The sequence below is a fragment of the Malus sylvestris genome, chromosome 4 (assembly GCF_916048215.2).
Source record: "Malus sylvestris chromosome 4, drMalSylv7.2, whole genome shotgun sequence".
NCBI lineage: Eukaryota > Viridiplantae > Streptophyta > Magnoliopsida > Rosales > Rosaceae > Malus > Malus sylvestris.
In genome coordinates, this window is record NC_062263.1 from 9,105,212 (window position 1) to 9,126,448 (window position 21,237).

Here is a 21,237-nt window from a genome sequence, read left to right on the forward strand (position 1 = left end):
TCTTTAAAATTTCATTTTAGTTTTCCATTATCTTCATTGAAAAAACCGATATCGATAATAATATTCGATTTATCTATCGATATTTTTACAAATCTACACATCGATACTGATATTTTAATCAATATGTACGTTGCATTGTTATCGCGGTTGGGATGTGTAAAACACGCTCCTTGTGAGGGCGTTGATAAGGAAGGAGCATCAACGAGAGAGATGTGATCCCCGTGGATGGTGGGCCATCGTTGAAGTTGTCAAATATAGATGGTTGGGCAATGAGGTCGCGTGCACCGAGGGATGTGGTGGGGGTGGGGTTGGCGGGGTCCATTCGTTACACTTGGAGGATTATATGTTTACTGGGCCCACATTTGCACTCTTCCAAGTTGGGTTGGTTGCTCCGATCGAGATGGGGAGTGCACACAGCTTGGGGTCCACTCCCCTTCACCTCCATTCATCAACTACATTTATGTGGGGCCCTTCCGTCCTACTATGGACGGCTGCCATGTCTGGTGGCCCATCACTAATATTTTATTTGTTTTGATATCTTCTGATTGATGAGTGATTACGAACCGTTGATGTACAAATCCATGTTCACTACAGAGTCATGATCGGTGAGTGATTGTAAATGCTGTTTACACGAAGGATTTTAGAGCTTGTTTGAAAGTACTTCTGAAAGGGTTGAAAGTATTTTTGAAGAAAAAGACTAAAAATGCTTTCGGGGAAAAGGTTATTTGAATTAATCTTTAGTAAAAGTGCAAGTGAATTTTGGAAAGACATTTAAAGTGTTTTTTGTAACAAGCACATAACTGATGCTTTTTATAAGAAGTACTTCAAATGCTTTTGGAAACCAAAACTATTTTATCTAAAAGCGATTTCAATCACTTTAAAAACACTTCTAAACAAACCATTAGAGTCACTGAAGCACTTAGCAAGTGAACATAGCATTTATCTTTTAGGAAAAGGACTTTCATGCGTGAGAATAACTAACGTCGCATATTGTGTCCATGATGTCATATGTGAACTTGTGCATGTAGTTTTCTATACTCTGATGGATGATGACCAGATCATGTTGATAATTTTAATCTTGAGTTCACAGAGAAAAATGAAGGGGAGTGATTTTTGCATACTATTTTTATCTTCTAGGCTTCTACAAAGTTTCATTTAACTGCGATTCATGATTTTATTTTGATTTTGTTCAATTTAATACCATTTCTGAAAATAAAAAAGAAAAAAAAGGATAATTCCTCTCACACATTACATGTTTTACTATTTTGGAGGCCAAAATTGTGGCACTCATGTAGGAGCGATTTCTTTCCAAATAAGGGTGTCATGACGTACAGCCTATCACTAAGACGTTGTGATACCTCTAAGGGCTTGTTTGGTGGACTATATGAGATTGGTCCGTAGAAATATGATTGGATTGACAAGGATGGGTTACATAACCCAAGTGTGTGGTTGGGTTACATAACCCATCATATTTCCTTTATTTCGGGTTTGTAGTCAATCCAGTCGGTGTTACAATTTTATTGTCTCTTTGTGGCCTGGTGGCTTTGTGTTTCACATGAGGTCCATGGGACCGGCAGTTTGACCGGCCCAAGAAGAAAGAAAAAAAAAAAAGTGTTACAATTTTACTCATCAAAACATTGACTAGGTTACAAGTCTAATTTAACTTTTATGATCGACGATAATTAATCGACATGAGGTATTAGAGGAGGCCTTAATTGGTTCATCTCCTAGGAATTCTTGTTTCATTATCCAAACCAAGGTCTGAAACTGAACTCTATATCGATAGAGATGCCTTTGATACATAGGACACCGACCTAGCTTTATTAAATTATGCCCTCAAATTGCTTCATTATTAGATTATGCCCTTGCAAATTGATTAGGTAAGTAGTTGGGCACATAATAAAAAATAATAAAAAAATGAAAAAACTAGAGTTCATATATTGTAATGTGTGGTTCGTTCTTTTCTTTTTTTAATTAAACCAGGGCAATGGTGAAAATATAAGGAATAATTGGAGACAAGGAAAGATGGCATTAGCTTACTATTAATTTAAAAAAATACATTAATTTTATACCTAATGAACAAAACATTAAGTTAATACTTAGTTTAAATAGTTTAATTTAAGAAAATAAATAATTTTACGTTTCAGCTTAGATTAATAGTTATTTAATTTTCTACTGTAGACATTTAAAATATTTTCTAAACCATAGATTATATACTTTTAACCTAAATAAGTTTTTGAGTAGAAATGATATTCAACCCAAAGGTCCAAAATTTCCCTTTCTTCATGCAAAATTCCGTTTGGAGTTCATGCTGCACAGCAGTATTTAATTTGGTGGGCCATCTTTACCACTTTAATTGTCCAAGAGGTCTACCATTTCAATATCTATGTAGTCCTTGTACGTGGGTTTATACACTAAGTATCCGATGAGTATCTATACTTTAAGAACTTACTTTCCAACCAATTAGAGATTCATTTTGTCCATATATTTGATTTTTACTTACTTTATACGGTGATTGTCCCTATATAAGGACTCTATTGGAGATGCTCTAAAGACTGCATGCATGGTGGTCTTTTATACTTGATACCCAAGTCAGTCTTCACTATTTTCAATACACATTGTTTTTGTTTTTATTTTTTGAACAATTTCAATACACATTGTTAAGAAACGTATTCTATATAGTTAATTTTGTTGGATTTGGCATTACATCAACATGCCTAAACTAAAAAGGATAAGGATATCTCGGACGCAAGATATTTGGATTTATGTTTCCTTGTTGGTTTGGGATTTGGTTTTAGTATATGTTTTATTTCTTATATTCTAGGGGCTGTGTGTAAACCTTGGACATCTATTACTATAAATAGATGGATGTGGGATGGAGTTTTGTGTGTGAAAGTTTTTGAGAGGCATAAGTTTATATACTTGAGAACACTTTGTGTTTATGAGTTCTCTTGTATTTGTTGGAAATCAATAAAACTTCCGTTGTAGAGAGGTAGTCCTATATTTGAGGAACTTCGAAATTGTTATGTTTTGTTTATTGCTTGATTGGTTTTTGGTTTAGTTTATAACAAGTGGTATCAAGAGCCAGGTTCTTACGTGGGTTGTGACTATCAAGCAATGACGAAGACTGGTGATTCCACTAGTAGTGATGATGTTGAAGAAAAGTCTGACACTAGTGGAACCAAGACAAAAGTTCAGAGTGCTAGGTTTGAAATTGAGAAATTCGAAGGAACAAACAATTTTGCTATGTGACAATGTGAGGTTCGAGATGTTCTGATACAACAAGGTTTGTCATGAAAAAAGACACTGGAAGAAGAACTGCCCTAAAATCAAAGAAAAGATTAGAAAGAAAAAGGATGACTCAAAAGCAAATATGGTTGAAGTCGAGGATGAGGAATTTGTTTATGCCATAACTGCATCGAGCATTGTGGATTATATGAAAGAGTGGGTGCTCAACACAGGTTATACCCATCACAAGACTTCTCAAAGGCATTGGTTTTCAAGCTTCAAAGGTATGAATGGAACTGTGTATATGGGAGATGATAACTCATGTACAACTCAAGGAATTGAAATAGGATCAAGCATCATGATGGTGTGATTTTAGAATTGCATGGTATAAGGTATGTTCCAAATCTAAAGAAAAATTTGATCTCACTAGGCACTCTCGAGTGACAAGGCTACAAGTTTTACTTCGATAATAACGTGCTCAAAGTTGCTAAAGGAGCACTTGTTATCATAAAAGGGCCTCAGAATGGCTTACTTTATATGCTACAAGGAAAAACTTTGGAAAATGGGGTGGTTATGGTAGCTGATGAAGTGCAAAGTGATAAAAGTGACTTGTCTGCATTTTGGCACATGAGGTTAGGACATATAGGAGAAAAAAGATTGCAAGGATTGATCAAGCAAGGATGTTTAAAAGGAGCAAAAATTGGAAAGATAGAGTTATGTGAGCATTGCGTTTTTGGGAAACAAACAAAGGTGAAATTTGTCTTAGCTGTTAATTAAACGAAATGGATTTTAGACTATGTTCACTCTGATGTTTAGGGGCCTGCAAAGAATGCTTCTTTAGGTGGAAATAGATGGTTTGTATCTTTTATTGATGACTACTGTCGCAGATCATGGATATATATGATGAAACGAAAGGACGAGGTTTTTGACATATCTTGGAATGGAAGAACATGGTGCAGGACAAGATTGGAAAGAAGATTAAGATACTGAGAAGTGATAATGGAGGGGAATATACCTCTAATCATTTCTTCAAAGTGTGTAAAAAGGAAAGGATTATTAGACATTTCAGTGTTAGACATACTCCACAGCAGAATGGGATTGCAAAAAGACTAAATAGGACCTTGCTCGAGAAAGTTTGTTGCATGTTATCACAAGCTAAGCTGCCAAAGAGATTTTGGGCAGAAGCTTTGAGCTATGCATGTTATGTGCTTAATCGACTACCGTCAACATCATTGGAGGGTAGAACACCCATTGAAGTGTGGTCTAGAGAACCAGCTCAGGACTACGATAAGCTACGAGTGTTTGGATGTAATGCCTACTTTCATGTGATGGAAAACAAACTGGATCCACGAGCCAAGAAAGCTATCTTTATGGGATTCAATAGTGGTGTAAAAGGCTTCAGACTTTGGTGTCCCGAGTTGAACAAGATTATAGTAAGTAGAGATGTGACATTTGATGAAAGTCACATGAAATTGAAAGAAGATGCTCAGATGGTGGAGCTTAGAGAACAAGTAATTGTGAATTCACAGCCAAGCAAGGAAATTGTAGAAAAAGAAAGACAAGATGATCAACTTGAACATGAAGAAAGTGATCACGAAGAAGAAATACCATCAGAAGAACTAAAGATACAAGATGATTGCATAGCAAAAAGGAAAGGAAAAAGAGACATATCCCTACCTGCGAGATATAAAGATTGCATGGCATGTATGGTATATGCATTGCCAGTAATTGAGGTTGAAATTCCCACTAATTTTGAAGAAATAGTAAATAGTGAAGAAGAGAGTAAATGGCATGATGCAATGGATGATGAAATGATCTCCCTTCACAAGAATAAGACTTGGGAATTGGTGGAGCTGCCTAGAGGAAGGAAAACGATTGGCTGCAAATGGGTTTATGCAAAGAATGATGGAGTGGATGACAAGAGCTTGGTAAGATTTAAAGCTATGCTAGTGGCTAAAGGATATGCTCAGAATGAGGGAATATATTACAATGAGAAATTTTCTCCTGTGGTTAAGCACTCATCCATTCAAATATTGCTTGCCCTAGTTGCACAATTCAACCTTGAATTGGTATAACTAGACGTGAAGACTACATTCCTTCATGGTAATTTGGATGAAGAGTCCTCGGTATCAAGTGAAGGGCAAAGAAAGATTGGTTTGTAAGTTTAGAAAATCTCTTTATGATTTGAAGCAGTCGCCCATGCAGTGGTATTTAAGATTTGACAAGTTTATGAAGGGTCAAAACTATACAAGAAGTCACTATGATCATTGTGTTTATCACAAGAATTTGAAAGATGGTTCGTTTTTGTACTTGTTAATCTATGTGGACGACATGCTCATAGCCTCAAGCAATATTTCAGAGATAGAAAACTTGAAGGAGCATATGAGAAGGGAGTTTGAAATGAAGGATCTCGGTGAAGCCAATAAAATATTAGGAATGGAGATCACAAGGGATAGACAAAAAGGTTTGGTGTGTTTGTCTCAAAAGCAATAGATGTTACAAAAGTTTGGAGTAACAAAAGACACTAAGCCTGTAGGAACTCCATTAGGTGCACACTTCAAATTGAGCAGTCAACAATGTCCCAAAACTGATGAAGATGGATGGTATTCCATATACTAATTTGGTCGCAGGATTAATGTATGCTATGGTGTGTACTCATCCTGATATAGCACACGTAGCTGTAATTATCAGTAGATTCATGCATAATCCTAGGAGAGAGCATTTGAATGCTGCTAAGTGGATATGAAGGTATTTACATGGAATGAGGGACAAAGGTATTTGATTGAAAAATGTGATGAAGGAATTGATAAGTTCTCAGTTGGATATGTGGACTCAGACTTTGCTGGAGACTTAGACAAGAGAAGATTGATGACTAGGTATGTGTTTACTATGGCAAAGGATCATATATGCTGGAGATCAATATTACAACCAACAGTGGCACTATCAACCACATAAGCATAATACATGGCGATCGATGAAGCTATCAAATAAGCAATGTGAACTCTAGGGTTGTTAAGAGATTTAGGTGTAGAACAACACAAGTTGGATGTATATTGTGACAGCCAAAGTGCCATTTATTTTGCCAGATATTAGGTACATCATGCTAGGACTAAGCACATTGATGTACGATATCATTTTGTGAGAGAAATGGTAGCTAAATGTGAGATTCGTCTAAAAAAGGTTGCTACAAAAGATAATCCAGCTGACATGTTGACAAAGGTGGTTAATGCAGCCAAGTTTGAGCACTGCTTGGATTTGGTGCAATTAAAGCAAGTTTGATCTTGCGATATGGTGGAGCAACGGAAGTTGTTTAATGCCTCATTATGGATTTCATGCCAATGTGGAGATTGTTGGATTTGACATTAAATCAACATGCCTAAACTAAAAAGGATTAGGATATCTTGGACGCAATATATTTGGATTTGTGTTTCCTAGTTGGTTTGGGATTTGGTTTTAGTATAGGATTTGGTTTCCTATATTCTAGGGACTTTATGTAAACCTAGGACATCTATTAGTATAAATAGATGTATGTGGGATAGAGTTTTGTGTGTGAGCGTTTTTGAGAGGCATAAGTTTATATACTTGAGAACACTTTGTGTTTGTAAGCTCTCTTGTATTTGTTGGTAATCAATAAAGCATCCATTGTTAGAGAGGTACTCCTATATTGGAGGAACTCTGAAATCGTTGTGTTTTGTTTATTGCTTGATTGGTTTTTGGTTTAGTTTATAACAACTTTTATTCCTGTTCTAGAATTATTTGAGTATAAGGCTGTCTTTAACAGGGGGTGGGAAACCAAGAAAAAAAAAAGATAAATTACATAATAACCCCTCAGGTTTGAGGTCTATTACAATCGCATACAATATCTTCAAAACATTTCACTTTCATACCTCAATTACTATTTTATTTCAATATAGTACCTCCGTTACATTTTTCATCTATTAATCCGTTAAATGATGACGTGGCTGCCAACTGTGTGCCACGTGGCAAATTTTTTTTTTATTTATTTAAAATATTATAATAATTTACCCTAAAAATAAAAAATAAAAAATAAACCCCAATTTGAAACTCCCCACCCCTGCAAACAAACCCAGAAACCTTCCCCCCGACCCACCTCCCTATCCTCCCATCACCACCGCAGCCCTTCCCCATCACCATTGCAGCCCTAGGCAGTGTGATGAACACCGACGATCCTCTCCGGCGACACTGCAGCAAGAATAAATTAATGATAAAAAATACACTCTTTCTCGCACGAGGGAGATCTCATCGATGGCTGCCATTGTTGTGCCATTCAAAAACTTTAAACCGGCGAACCCAAGGCCGCATCTCTCGTCCCCTCTACTTCACGGCCTCCAACCCACCGCTCTGAATCGACTGGAGCTTCAACGTCGTTGGTCCTACCCTAGACACAATCTCCACCGCCAGCAGCGTTGATTTGTCGACTGAAGATAGCAACGACGCCATTTCGAGGCATCGTCTTCCTCGATTACTCTGCCTCCCTCAGTCGCGCTTGAAGCGCTCATTGTTTTCTGGTTAGATCAATGACCTACAATCATCCTGCACACACAGTCGCCCTCATTGTCGATGTCAGAGCAAACCCCAACAAGCTAAAATCAACGTGTTGTGGTTTGGGTTGCCATCAACTCCGCTTTCTTCCTCACTTCGAAGCACCCACCGCCACTATAATCTCAAATCTTACACAACCTAGCAACCATTTCTGGCTCTCTCCCACCCCAACATCCCCAGCTGCAAATTCCTTTTCCTGTTGAATAAAGTCCCAATTTGAATGAGCTAAGAGAATATCAAAAAACAAACGGCAAGACTCATAAGGAATTTAATTGGGGTGGGTTGGGCTGAAGAAGACCGAAAAGATGTAGGGGGTGGTGGTGGGTGCATCGAAGTGAGGGAGGGAGGAGTTGAGGGGAATATAGAGTTGCAAAGGGGGAGAAAGTGAACTGTTTTTCAGTTTTTTTAATTTTTGTTTTTTAAAAAAAAAAAAACTTGATTCCCTACGTTTTTCAGTTTTATTTTTTATTTTTAGAAGATTCAAGTTTTTTTTTTTCAAATTAAAAAATTATTTTTTTGCCACGTGGCACACATTTGGCAGCCACATCAGCGCTTAATGGATCGATTGACGGAAAATATAACGGAGGTACTATATTGAAATAAAATAGTAGGTGAGGTATAAAAGTGAAATGTTTTAAAGATATTGTATGAGGTTGTAATAGATCTCAAACCTGAAGGACTACTGTGTAATTTACCCAAAAAAAAAAAAACAAAACTCAAATTTGGGGTCCAAATCATCTCTGTGGGCGAGCACACAACAAGCAATCTTTCAACAGTTGAGATTGGCATATAGTAAAGACCATAGATTTAAAAATCGATAATATCGGCGAAATATCGCCGATATTATCGTTTTTTTCATATAACGATATTTCGTGAGTATTTTTTTAATTATCGTTAATATATCGCGATATTATATATAATATCGCGAGATGAACCTAAAAATATTTGAAATTTTCTGAAAAGTTTCAAACATGCACATAAAGGGATTCGAACCCCTCCCATCTAACTCCTTCAGCGACTTGACCACTATACCACTTACGTTTTTGTGAAAACATGCTAAACTATTTATATATATGGTTTTGTTTTGAATTCTTTTTGCCAGAAACAAATTTGCACATATTCCAAATTTTTTGTGGTATTATATTTTAAATTGTGTCAATTAATTACTTAGTCAATGGCATGTGGTTTTTAATTTTTCTATTTTTTATTTGGTCACTTACATGTATGGTTGGAAAAAATTCCCGAAAATCCCAAACCAAACCGAAAAAGTCCCAAACCAAAACCATCCCGAAAAATACCGAAATTTTCGATATGGGATTGGTTTCCAAATCCCATTTGTTTGGTAATCCTGAAATCCCGAAAAATACCGAAGTATTCGGTTTCCTATTGACTTTTGGGTTTCAGTTCTTGAAAGCCATTGCCATGGTTGCTAACTACTCTTCACAATACACTTACTCTACACATAGTGATGATGAAGATAGTGAAAATTTTGAACCTCATAGGAACTCTATGTGGTACTTAGTCACTCATGTATCTTACCATGCAATGTATAAAGTGTAAAATATTGTACTAATTCATTATATATAAATGATTATGGTGTGTTTAAACTTCTTTCATTAATTATTATATATTTTCTACACTCACAATGTTTGCCAGCTCGCTATATAATCAACTTAAATCAGTTAAATCCATCATGCAATGCATTTCCTTCCAATTTTTTGTGATAAACTAATAGATAATTGACTAAATAAACATCCTGCAAAGTTTCAATAAAAATTTCCAAGTTTTTCTTACAATTTCCGTGGTTTCTATGTAATTTTTATCGATATCGATATTATCCCGATATTTCCATCGGTATTTCCGTGTTTTTGGACTACCGATATTTCCGATATTACCGATATTTTCTTCCTTGGTAAAGACCCTTATTTTAAATATATATATATATATATATATATAAAATAATAATTAAAACTATTTGCCATTTATGAGGGTGGAGTATTTTTGAGAAATCACCAATGTGTATTATATAGTTATTTTTTACTAGATTATATTTTATTATTATATTTGTCTTATAATGTGTCAATTTCCCAAGGTAACCATTAGTAGGGAAAAGGATCCTCGCCGGATCTTTTTCCTGAGGATCATGGGGATGTTATGATTGTGACCGTTCATCATATATCGTGCGATAAGAAAACATTTTAAAATTTAAAACTAAATATAAATAGTACTAATGATAACTAACTGCACGATGTACAATAAACGATCATGATCACGGGATCCTCAGGAGGATCCTTTTCCCATTAGTAGTGCTTACTAAGCACTCTTTCAAGTTGGACGTGTTAAGTTTATGAATGAGGATGGCTGGGGTGTCGCCAACAAGGTGCTTTAAGTGCTTTTTCGGTACTCTAAGAAGCTGCTGCCTTCTCCGACTATAAATAGGGAGCTGCATCTGCATTTTTTTCAAACATTAGTATCTTGCGGGGAAGAGAGAGAGAGGAGAAACTAGAAACTGATGGTGGCATGTGTGGTACCATATAGAATTGGAACTAGGTTTTCGAAGGAAGATGAAGATAAAGAATTGGACTATGAATTGATGAATCCAGTCGTCTGTATTCGTCTGGTTTTGTATGTAGGAGGATTGAAATGGGATATCTTTAATAGAAGCAATCAGCCTTGATTCGGAATGACAACTTGGCCTGGTATGGGTTGATTTATTGTGTGATCCTCTTTATAGTATGGAACCTACAGTATAGGTAACGATTCTCAGCTCACTTTGTTCTTCCACAGTTAGTTTTGTATCAATCTTTCTTATTACTTGCAGTCACTATTCTAAAAATCCTCATCTAACGCCGTCTAGGCGCTAGACGGTTGGTCATCATTCCGATTAATGTCTCGGCATTTGAAAATTAAGAAAGGGTGCTAGACCTGCTGAGGCGCCTGCCTAGACCTACTGAGGCGTCCGCCTAAACTACCTAGGCACCCACCTAAGCCACCCAAACTCGCCTAGGCACCCCTAAATTGCGACTCACTTAGACAAAAAGTAGATATATTTCATTTTGCATTTTATTTTTTTCAATAAATTGTGAGAGACTTGTTGAATACTTAAATTAATACACATTATATGCATGTTCCCCTTGTTTTCATTATGTTCCAAAACTTCCTAATATATATGTCACTCTATTTTGTAGTTTATAATGAAATTATTTATATTTTAAGTATAAACACACTTATTTACACGAAATATAATAAATTTACTTAAATCCACCTAATCTGCCTAGGTGCCAGACCCCAGCTCGCTGCCCGACTAGCAACTAGCACCTAACGTCTTTTAAAACCTTGCTTGCAGTTTATTATAATATGTATCATGTATTAATTAGTAACTGTTATTAATGCAAAATTAGTTTTATATGCATATACCTAAACCCTATTTCGGTATATTAAAACTGGTATTCGTATTTGGTTATTATTTTCTAGTACTCAAAAGGCTATACATATGATATCAGTTTATCATTTGTTGGATATTCAGTTGGGGATATCTATTTTCCCGAAACTACAAACACGAAACATATCTTTTTACTATTTGAAATAAAGCAGTCTATTGCATATATACAAAGAGTTTAATATACAAACTTTTACATATCATTCATATTAGTAGATATATCCAACGTATTAATGCTTTTATATATCATATATCGCTTGGCTAAAGTTGTCACATCTTGACCTGGGCTCCACCACATCTCGGACTCGACTTCGCCGTAGCACGATATTATCCACTTTGGACCCCAACCACACCCTCACGGTTTTGTTTCTAGGAACTCACACTAGCAGAACTTCCTAGTTAGTCATCCATCCTAAAAATGCTCTGGCCCATTTTTCGTTTAACTTCGGAGTTCCTACGAAACCCGAAGCCAGTGAGCTTCCAATAGGCCTCGTGCTATATGGAGGTGGGCATGTACATATAAGGCATAGATGATCCACTTCTCTGAGTGACGTGGGATCTAACAAAAGTATTTTAACATACTTATGTATTTAGAACTATACCTTTACTTATTTTATAAAAGTATTTTGGCACAAATGTTCCATCAGTGATGACCATGCTGTTATAAATCAACCAAATGTCCTTTTGAGTATGAGTAGTGTGGATTCAGTATTCCCAAGTTATTTTATTAGGATTGGATATGCATTTGGTGATTTGCTTATACTTGTGAATATGATTTTATCAAGGTCGTGAACTCTTGTTATATAGAGTTGAAGTAATGCTTTGGAGTTTAGGTAGGGGCAATACAACAGACTTTTACAGAGATTCGTTTTATTAAATTTCGTGAAATATTATATTATTATTATGGATCTTGTTGGTTGATTAATGTGATCTAGTTGGCAAATTGGATATATACTGCTCTTGGATGTTTACTTGTTATTGGTCATGAAATTATTGGTGAAATGCTATTCGTTGAGAATATATTGTGGTACATGTGAATGATGAAATGAGATCACTTTTGCATCACTCATGTGTGAGAATAGTTGGAAGTTCAGTGTTGAGAAAGGAATTCTAAAAATGAGGATAGTTGGAAATAATCTTTTGTGTAGTTAAGCCAAACTCTTAGCAGGTAACAAGTCTCAGGCGAGCCCACAATGCAGGGATTCTTTAAGGGTAATTCGGGACTGGCGACGAAGAGTTTAGGTAAGATGACTAACAAAAGGGGAAATTGGGATGATTGAATTACATGGGGTTCATTTGTATAATAGGACATTTGAACCATCACTGCAGAGGTAAAATGCACGGTATGGGACGTGCAGGTCCGCGTGTTTTATTATATGAATTAACGGGAATAGTCAAAGAGTTTGCATTACACTTATGCATTATTATTGCTAAAAAATTGATGTTTAAATATATGATTTCAGGATATACACTTAATTTAATATAGTCAATTCACTGTGGTAAGGCTATGTCAATATGCCGTTGAAGCTCACCCCTCTGTTGTTATGCCGTTTAATAACTAAACTGTCAAGTGGGTAGACAGAATGAGATTGAATTAGATGTGAGGCTAGAATTTATGTTTATTTATTATTAGCCTTGTAAAGAAATATTGAATTATTTTAAATAAGAGGAATTTTATTTTCCACCTCATTTTAGTTTCATTTGATTTATTTAGTTTTTAGCTTACGTTTCGGACACGGGGTTATTTTCCACTGACCCCAGGTCCGGGGCACAACACATATGCCGTTGACATCCAATGGCCAGAGCGTACTCCTGGATTTTGAATTTTTTTCAACGGTTATTTTTTTAAATCCAACGACTCATATCTAATTTAATTAATTTTAACAATAAAAAATCCAACGATTAAAATAATAATATTAATCCATCCAAATTAAAAGAAATAAAACCACACCATTACATTAATAAAAAAACAAATTAAAGTAAATAAAAACACATCATTGCATTAATAATAAAAAAACAAGCTAACGTAAACAAAAACATAATATGACTAAATTAAAAAAAAAAAAAAATTACATTACATTACTGGTTGGTTTGGGATTGTTTAATTTTTTTTTAAAAGTAGTTTCTTAAAAAGTTAGGGTTGTGTTTGGTAAATGAAAAATAAAATGCTGTTTTTTTTTTTCAAACTCATAGCTCGAAAACAACATAAAAGTAGAAACAACTCTACACGTGCTTTTAAAAAAAGTGTTTTCTTCATTGGAAAGAAATGAACAGTATCAATTAAGGAAATTATCATATTAGCAATCTTAACCCCATCTTTTTTTTTGGCCAAATCGGATAAATGGTCTCTCTGATCATAAGGTATTCGGAAGATAGCGTTTGTGCTAAAAAAACTCGGATTTAAACCACTGTTGTGTACTCTATTAGCAAATTTAGTCCAAAATTTTTTTTTTCGTTAACTATCTGTTAATACGTAGATAAAATTATACTTTGACATCTTATTCGACACCCAGCTGTCGGATTCATCAGCGTTCGACTGTGACCCACCCAAAAAACTACCTCCTCCTCCTCGCTCCGTCCTCTCAAAGGAATTTCCCGGCATCAATTTCTTCACGGCGGTTGTTAGTAGCTTCTCGGACATGGTGTTGTTAGTAGCTTCATGCAACTGAGAATAAAGACGAGGCAGAGGTCAGTCCAGCCCCAGCGAGTGATGGAACCGAAACCAAGGGCCTGAAACCCCCCATCTCGCTCTACTCCAACTGTCTCTGGAACCACGTCCGCCTCTTCATCCCCGCTTCTGATTCCAATTTTCTCCGGAAAATTCCAATTCTTGCCGGGGCCGGGGAATCCAGATCACGGAAACGGCCAGAATTTCTTCCCCTTCCGCTGCCTTTTAATCCACTGGAATCATCTGGGTATGCCTCTTATTACATTACATTACTTTACTCTCTGTTTTGGTTGCTTTTATGCATTTTCTGCACTTTGTGCTGGACACCGTGTAATCCCAATACACTAGTATCCTAAACCCGGATTTACATATACACGTATAAATATATACATGTATACATACACGCGCACACGCACACAAGAGCCGCTGCTTCGTCATGATCACAAAAATGGACAGTATAAAGACGAGGAAGTACAAATTACAGACCTTGTTCTTATACATTGGACAGTATAAAGACGAGGAAGAAGAAGGTGCACACGTCAAAGTACAATTTTACCTCGGTATTAATATATAGTTAACGGAAAAATCACTTTTGGACTAAATTTTTTAACGGAGTACACCATAGGAGTTTAAATATGAGTTTTTTTAGTACATGGGCTATCTTCTGAATACCTTATGACCACAGAGATCATTTATTCGATTTGGCCTCCTTTTTTTATTTTTTTTTGCTAAAAAAAATCACATTACAGTTTACTAAACACTTAACTTTTATTTCACATATGTTTATTCTCACAGCACAAGGAAAACATTTTTAAAAATACAAACAACCCCAAACTACATTACGTTAATAAGAGCACTTTGGTGGTACTTATTCATCTTTTGCTTCCTCATACACATACTCACTTTCATCTTTTGCTTCCTCATACTCATTCTCATGAATCATATAGTGTAATATTCTGCACGTCATCATGATTGACTGTAGGTTGGCTGGTGCGCACAGACGGCAAGGCCCTTTAATAATTGCCCATTAAGCATGAGTCTTTTGAAGGCTCTCTCCACGTCTTTCCTATACGCTTCTCATTTTTTGGCATAGAGTTTTGTCTTGCATGTATCAGGTGAAGGAATTGTTTTCACAAGTGTAGCCCACCTTGAGTATCTATTGTTGGAAATTTGAGTAGTTTGAGTAGAAATTTTTTTGTCCCACATTGGCCATTCCCAAAAGATTTTATCACTTTATAAGGCTTTGTCATTTATAGAAAGTGATTGGAGTAATAGGCCTGGAGACTAAAATTGGCCTCACTTTTGGGGTTGGGCTTTGGGGTGTACTAATTAATTGGTAATTAATATATATAATTAATTATAATTAATATATAATTAATATATATTTAATTGTCAAAAGATGGGTCTTGGGATTATTTTCGGAATTAATTAATTATTTTTAATTTCGAATTTAAATTAATTAATTAATTATTTTTACCAACAGACTCATCTTTTCAGATGAAGTCTGAAGTGTGAAAACGCAGAAACAAAAACACCCTTTTCAGCAGATGTCTCCCAACAGATGCATCCCTTCCTCATACCTGTTGCGAACATGTATAATCACATTATATATACATCCATCTGCATGGCATTTAGAACACAGAAAAAATCATAAATCTTCTCCTGCAATCATAAACATCCTTTCTGAGAGAACCACATTAATATTCGCCAGAAGTCAATTTTCCGGTGCTGAAATTTCTGACTTAGATCGTTGAATCCTGGTGAAGCAGACGTCCGTAGAACTACAAGCACTGAGTAGGGACGAAATTTCTGTTTCAAGGACATTGCGGTACGCAAGCCTCGATCTTCAAGTTGTCTGTTTTTATAATTCGTATTCTAGTTTATATTCTGTTAATTCCTATTGCATTTATTGTTTATTAGCATATATATTTAAATCACAGATTGTTGACTTATATCCAACATCTACCAAGTAATAACCCAACATGTAAGGAATACCATTAACCATATAGGCTACCTATGGTGCAAAACCTTAACAACCTCATCAAATAAAGGAGATTTGACCAACACATTGATGTCGTTTAGTGATCGAGTGATCCAAAAAACACATGCCATATCCAAGTATCGTAAGATGCCACAGCCTCAAGAACCACAGTCGGCCTACCATGGTGCATAGTAAATTGGCCACCCTAACCGGAAAGGAAATTCCTCCACTCCCAATGCATGCAATCAAGACTCCCATGATGCCTGGAAAAACCAGGCGATCACCTTTCCTTGGTAACCTTTCAATGTCAGCGGGATTTGGGCGCCAGAGTACCATTGTCCATAGATCTCTACAATGGCCTTACAGAACTTCATGAGAGCCTCAATAGTTGTGGCTTATCCACACCTAGGGCCAGTTTCTGATTGATGTGCTTTATTTTAAAACTGTTTTTTCTTTGCTTTAAGAATAATCAGCTACAAAATGAAGCAGTTCAACGTTTGATAAATTGTATTTTTAAAAATGTTGTGAGTAAGAAAAGGAACATAAAAGCATTTGGTAAATTTTAAAGTAAAAGTGATATAATGGTATATAATGACAAAATGGACATGATCGTGTGGGCAATGACGACGACAATGGTTGTGATGGTGGTGCCAATAAAGGGGTGTGGTGGTTAGGTTGCAGAAGTAGGGCGGCGACAACAACAATGGTGGCAGTTGTTATGGTGGTTGTGGTGATAGTTGTGTTCATGGTGGTGGAGTTGGCAGTGGTAGCAATGATGGTAGTGGCAGTGGCGGCAATGATGATAGTGAGTTATGGTTTTGGTGGTAATGGTGGTAGGTATGGTTGTGGTGGTGGCGACGTGATTGTGGTGTGGTAGTGGTGACAACAATGGTGGTGGTAATGGCAACGGTGGTGAAAGAGGTTAGGTTTGTAGTGGTAGGTGGTGGTTGGTCACTTTATGGTGGCTGGTACTTGGCGTTTCCAAGGCTGTTTGTCGGTGAAGTAGGTTAAATTGCTTGCTGTTAGGGAAGGGCTCAAGCTTGCATCTCAGTTTGGTTTTCTTCGAGTGCAGGTTGAGACAGATTTTGTTGAAGCTGTTGAGGCGTGCAAGAGTTATCTCGTGGACTTCTCCAACATTGGTTTTATAGTTACTGATATACAGGAGCCATTGACGGAGTTTTTGGAATGTACTTTTTCATATATTTCTCGTGCTTGTAATAGTGTGGCTCATTGCCTTGCTAAATTAAGTTTGGTAGAAGGTGTTTCAGTTAATTGGTTTGAGGAACCCCTGATGGTATTAGGGTGCTTCTCAACCAAGATATGTACGCTCCTTAAGTTATTTTCAATAAAATTATCGTATTCACTTTCAAAAAAGAAGTTAATGAGCGTATTATAGAAATTAAAAATATTCATTGAAGGCTGAAATTGGCTTTTTATTAAAGCAACTTTTAAAAACAAGATGTAGGTTGCTTTTAAAAGCTTTTGTCTAGATACTATTGTTTTTAAAATAAGTAGGTTATTTTATTTTTATCAAATACTTTTTTACTGCTTGAATCAGCTTTTGATGAAAAAAGCAATACCCAATTGCGCCCTAGTATATTGATCGGTGGAATCAGCTAGGAGGTTGTATACAAGCTGTTGAAAGATGCTCGTTAGTTTATGTCCTAACAACAACAACAACAACGTCCCATTGATGGTTATCTTCCTCTGTATCGAATGCTTCTAGCATTTGAATTCACTTGCCACAACTTGAAAATGAAATGTTTAAGCAAAAGTACGAGATTTAAGGAGGTGTGTGTGCGCGCCTAGAACTCCTTTTGCTCATAAAGAAGGAATTGAAGATAACAAATGTGTAGAAAATCAGACAATAGACGATAAAAGAAGATAGGAAATCAGAAAAGTAAGAGAAAAAATCTATAGGAAATCAGAAAAGTAAGAGAAAAAATCTTAAAGATTAGATTTTCAGTATGTAGGTGTTGACCCTAAAAACTACCAAACCTACGTGGCGCGCAAGCCGAGTAATCTATAAGCTAACTACGTCCTTCGGTGAATGCGGGGCGTGCCAACTCGTCGGCCGAGCTCGGCCGAGGAGTAAATTTGTTGATGTTGCATTGGGTGAGCGGTTGACTTCTGCGTCTTGCGATTGTGGCCGAGAAAGGAACACGTCTCGGCCTCTTGGGCTCTCAAACCTGAAGACAAGGTTACTATTCTTACGAAGTTCACGAATCGCCGTCGTCGGATTCGGTCACAGTGATGTTATTCGTCAGAGTAAACTCTCGCCGAATCGACACCAAAGTGTAAGGACACAAATACTCAAAACGAATATAAGTTTTAATAGTGAATGTGGTTTGGCCGCCCGAATGCCTAACTCTAAATCCCACTTGGGAGTATCCAATCATAAAATAACTCGACGTGCAATGGGCCGAGCTCGATAAACTGTAACACCTTCCTTCGCCGAGAAGGCTAATGAGATGACCTCAATCAATAAAGATCCGGAAATCCTTCTCGACCGAGACTTAGATAGGTAACCAACCGTCCTCGCAGCAGTGCTGTTGATGCCAACGGAAGATAATGTGAGATCGGCCGATTCTACGATGACAGAGCTATCTATGCCGACTTAAGATATCACCGGTTGCTTTCACAGTGCTGTTGATGCCAACGGAAGATGTGTCAGCGAAAAGAGAAAATAAAAATCTCAAAGTTGTTGAGAGAATTTGCGTAGGGCAGTTGCGTGTTGAATTGGAGGAGGTTTGAACGATGCACAGCCTCTTCTATTTATAGCAATGGATCCCCCAAGGTCGAGTTAAAACCCTATTCGGACTAGGACTTCTTCTCCTGATCAAACACTGACTCGACCAATCCTACTTTCACTATGACTGTGAACCTAGTCCTTTATTGAACCGGATTCGCTTTCGGGTTATTAATCCTGCCGAGACTCCTTATTGCACCAGGACTCGACTTGTCTTACGTCATGACCTAGCCGACCTAGGTTTGGAGGCCCACGTACTGAACGATCCATAGCACCCTTGTCGCAAGGCCTTCCGGGCCGAGAATGATTCTATATTCGGCCCAAACTATTATTTTGGGCCTAAACATTGCCCCCTCGCTTCTGAGGCCTTCGGCCTGAACCCTCTGGTCGAGCTCCGGCCTTGAAGAAGCGAAATTAAGACTCAAAACTCAAATGCTCTCATTCCCGAGGTGCATTTATTGAACACGATTACACGATCTTGATTCTGCTAACCACCATTCTACGTGGCATTCTTCTATAAGGCTAATCCTTAATAATGACGTTTGGAGCGTGCAGCTCCCTGAACCGTCATATCATCATGGCCTTGTTGCTGAACACCACCATACCGCCTCGATCTGCGAACCATTCAGCATAGTGTAGACGCCAAACCGTCTTTCACCATAAATCTCACCGCCACACGCAATGGTGCATCCCCCGAAACACGAAACCCTTGGTCTTCTCAACTGGATTTTCTGAATGTTCATAATGATTAGCGAATTTCTCGGTCGATTCTACCCTTCATTTTGAATTTTGAACGATTGCCCTTCCCTCCATCGTCCTATAAATACCGAAATCCTCTCATTTGTACTTTTACGCGTTCAAATTTTCTGAATTTCTTGCCATTGCTCTCCAGTGCATTTCTTCCTTCCAGATTTTCGTCTTCAACCTTTAACCCAGAAAGTTCTTTTCTTATCATTCCTTCAAACCATCCATCATGGCCTCCTTTATCTCCAAACTTTCCAAGGAGTGTGACCAATGCCAGAACATCATCGACCGGAGTTCAATCAAGACTATCTGATTTGAGAGCGACATAAGTACCCCTCATCAAATCTTAGGTCCTCTCTTTAAAGCGGTGGTACCACCAACCATTACTGGGCTTTTCCAATAGCATTGCCTATCATCCTTGCTACAAGGGTTCGATTGGTCGAAGTGGGATGCAGCAAGGCCTCAAGGCTCTTGGCCTTCGACCACTACAACCAGGGCAGCCTGGGTCGTACGAATGGAAAAATTCTTCGGCGAGCAGTGGAAGGCCCTAGGCATCTACGACGCCATTCACCTCTCGTCCATGGATATCATCCTAGACAAGGAACTTCTTCTAGCAGCTTTATGCTTCTGGTGTTCGGCTACCAACACCATGGTCCTCCCTCTCGGCCCCATTGGCCCCACCGTTCTTGACATTACTGCTATCCTGGGGACTTCCCCGACTGGAATCCCAATCGACGCTGCTCTTTTTGGGTACCCGTCGAATCTCAACTTAAGGACGCTCTTCGATAAACGGGTACTTGAGACGCTAAGCGGTGATGGCCAGACACCCCCGAAAGAAGAGGTTCACAAGCTTCATAAGAACTTCTTCAACTACAATACCCTCTATCTCCATTTTACCGGCCGAAGAGAAGAGGCGCTGCGAGAAGGAGAGCACAAAGCTTTCCTCTTTTATTGGTACAACAAATTTATCTATTGTACCAAATCTAACAAGTGTCTGGTTGAGAATATGCCAGTGGCCGAAGCCCTGGCTAGTGGTCACACTCTAGCACTCAGCCCGGCCATTCTCGCCCATCTTCTCAGTTGTTTGGCCGAAACGACCCTGGATAAGGTTGACCCACAGCAGAATGGTCCCCTCTGGGTCTTCCAACTATGGCTGTAGGTCTACTTTGCTTCTCTTCGACCGACGATTGCTGAATTCTCACCAAAGGAAGCACTCGGCTCTCAGTTGGCTTTTCGACCAATCCCCTCTCACCACGCCGAAGAAGTGTTCCGATACTTTTTCGCTCTCGACAATCTTTCTGATGACGAATTCCTGGTCTGTCGTCATCGGGAATATCCTTCGTCGATCAAGCTTCTAACAGCAGCGTGGGGCGCGGATGAAGATGCTGACCTTCGTCAATCCTGGGGGTCTTTCGTGCTTGCCCGCGATTTGCCTCTCAGCTGTGAGGGTCGCCGAGCGAGTTGGGAAGTGTATCATCCCAACTTCCTTGCTCGACAACTTGGCTACCTCCAAGGTTGCCCAGTCCCCCTTCTCTCCTCACGGTCTATCCTAAGCCGCGGACTTGGAACTGGTTCTTCGGAAAAGGAATGTAGCGACGCCGAGAAAGAGTTCTATGAGCGGTGTCAGAAATTTCACCTTCGACCGGCCACTCCAGAATCTCTATGCACTGACACCTTCAATGATTGGTGGGAACAGTATACCCAGGAGTTTTTTGGTGTTCCGGTCGAAACCGTTTTGGACAAGCTTTTCGGCGGTCGACCTAAGAAGGCTTTTGCCTCCCATGCCCAAGGTTACTGTTTATTTCTCATTTTTTCTTTAATTTTTGAACTACTGATCTGCTTCGCTGATTTGCTTTTACTTTCTC

General features: G+C 38.0%; 1 protein-coding gene across 2 annotated transcripts in view; it reads left to right on the forward strand.

The window, feature by feature from the left end:
• Positions 1 to 21,237, forward strand: part of LOC126619449 (uncharacterized) — an 88,631-nt gene that overhangs the window by 8,375 nt on the left and 59,019 nt on the right. The gene's annotated exons all lie outside the window — the stretch shown is intronic.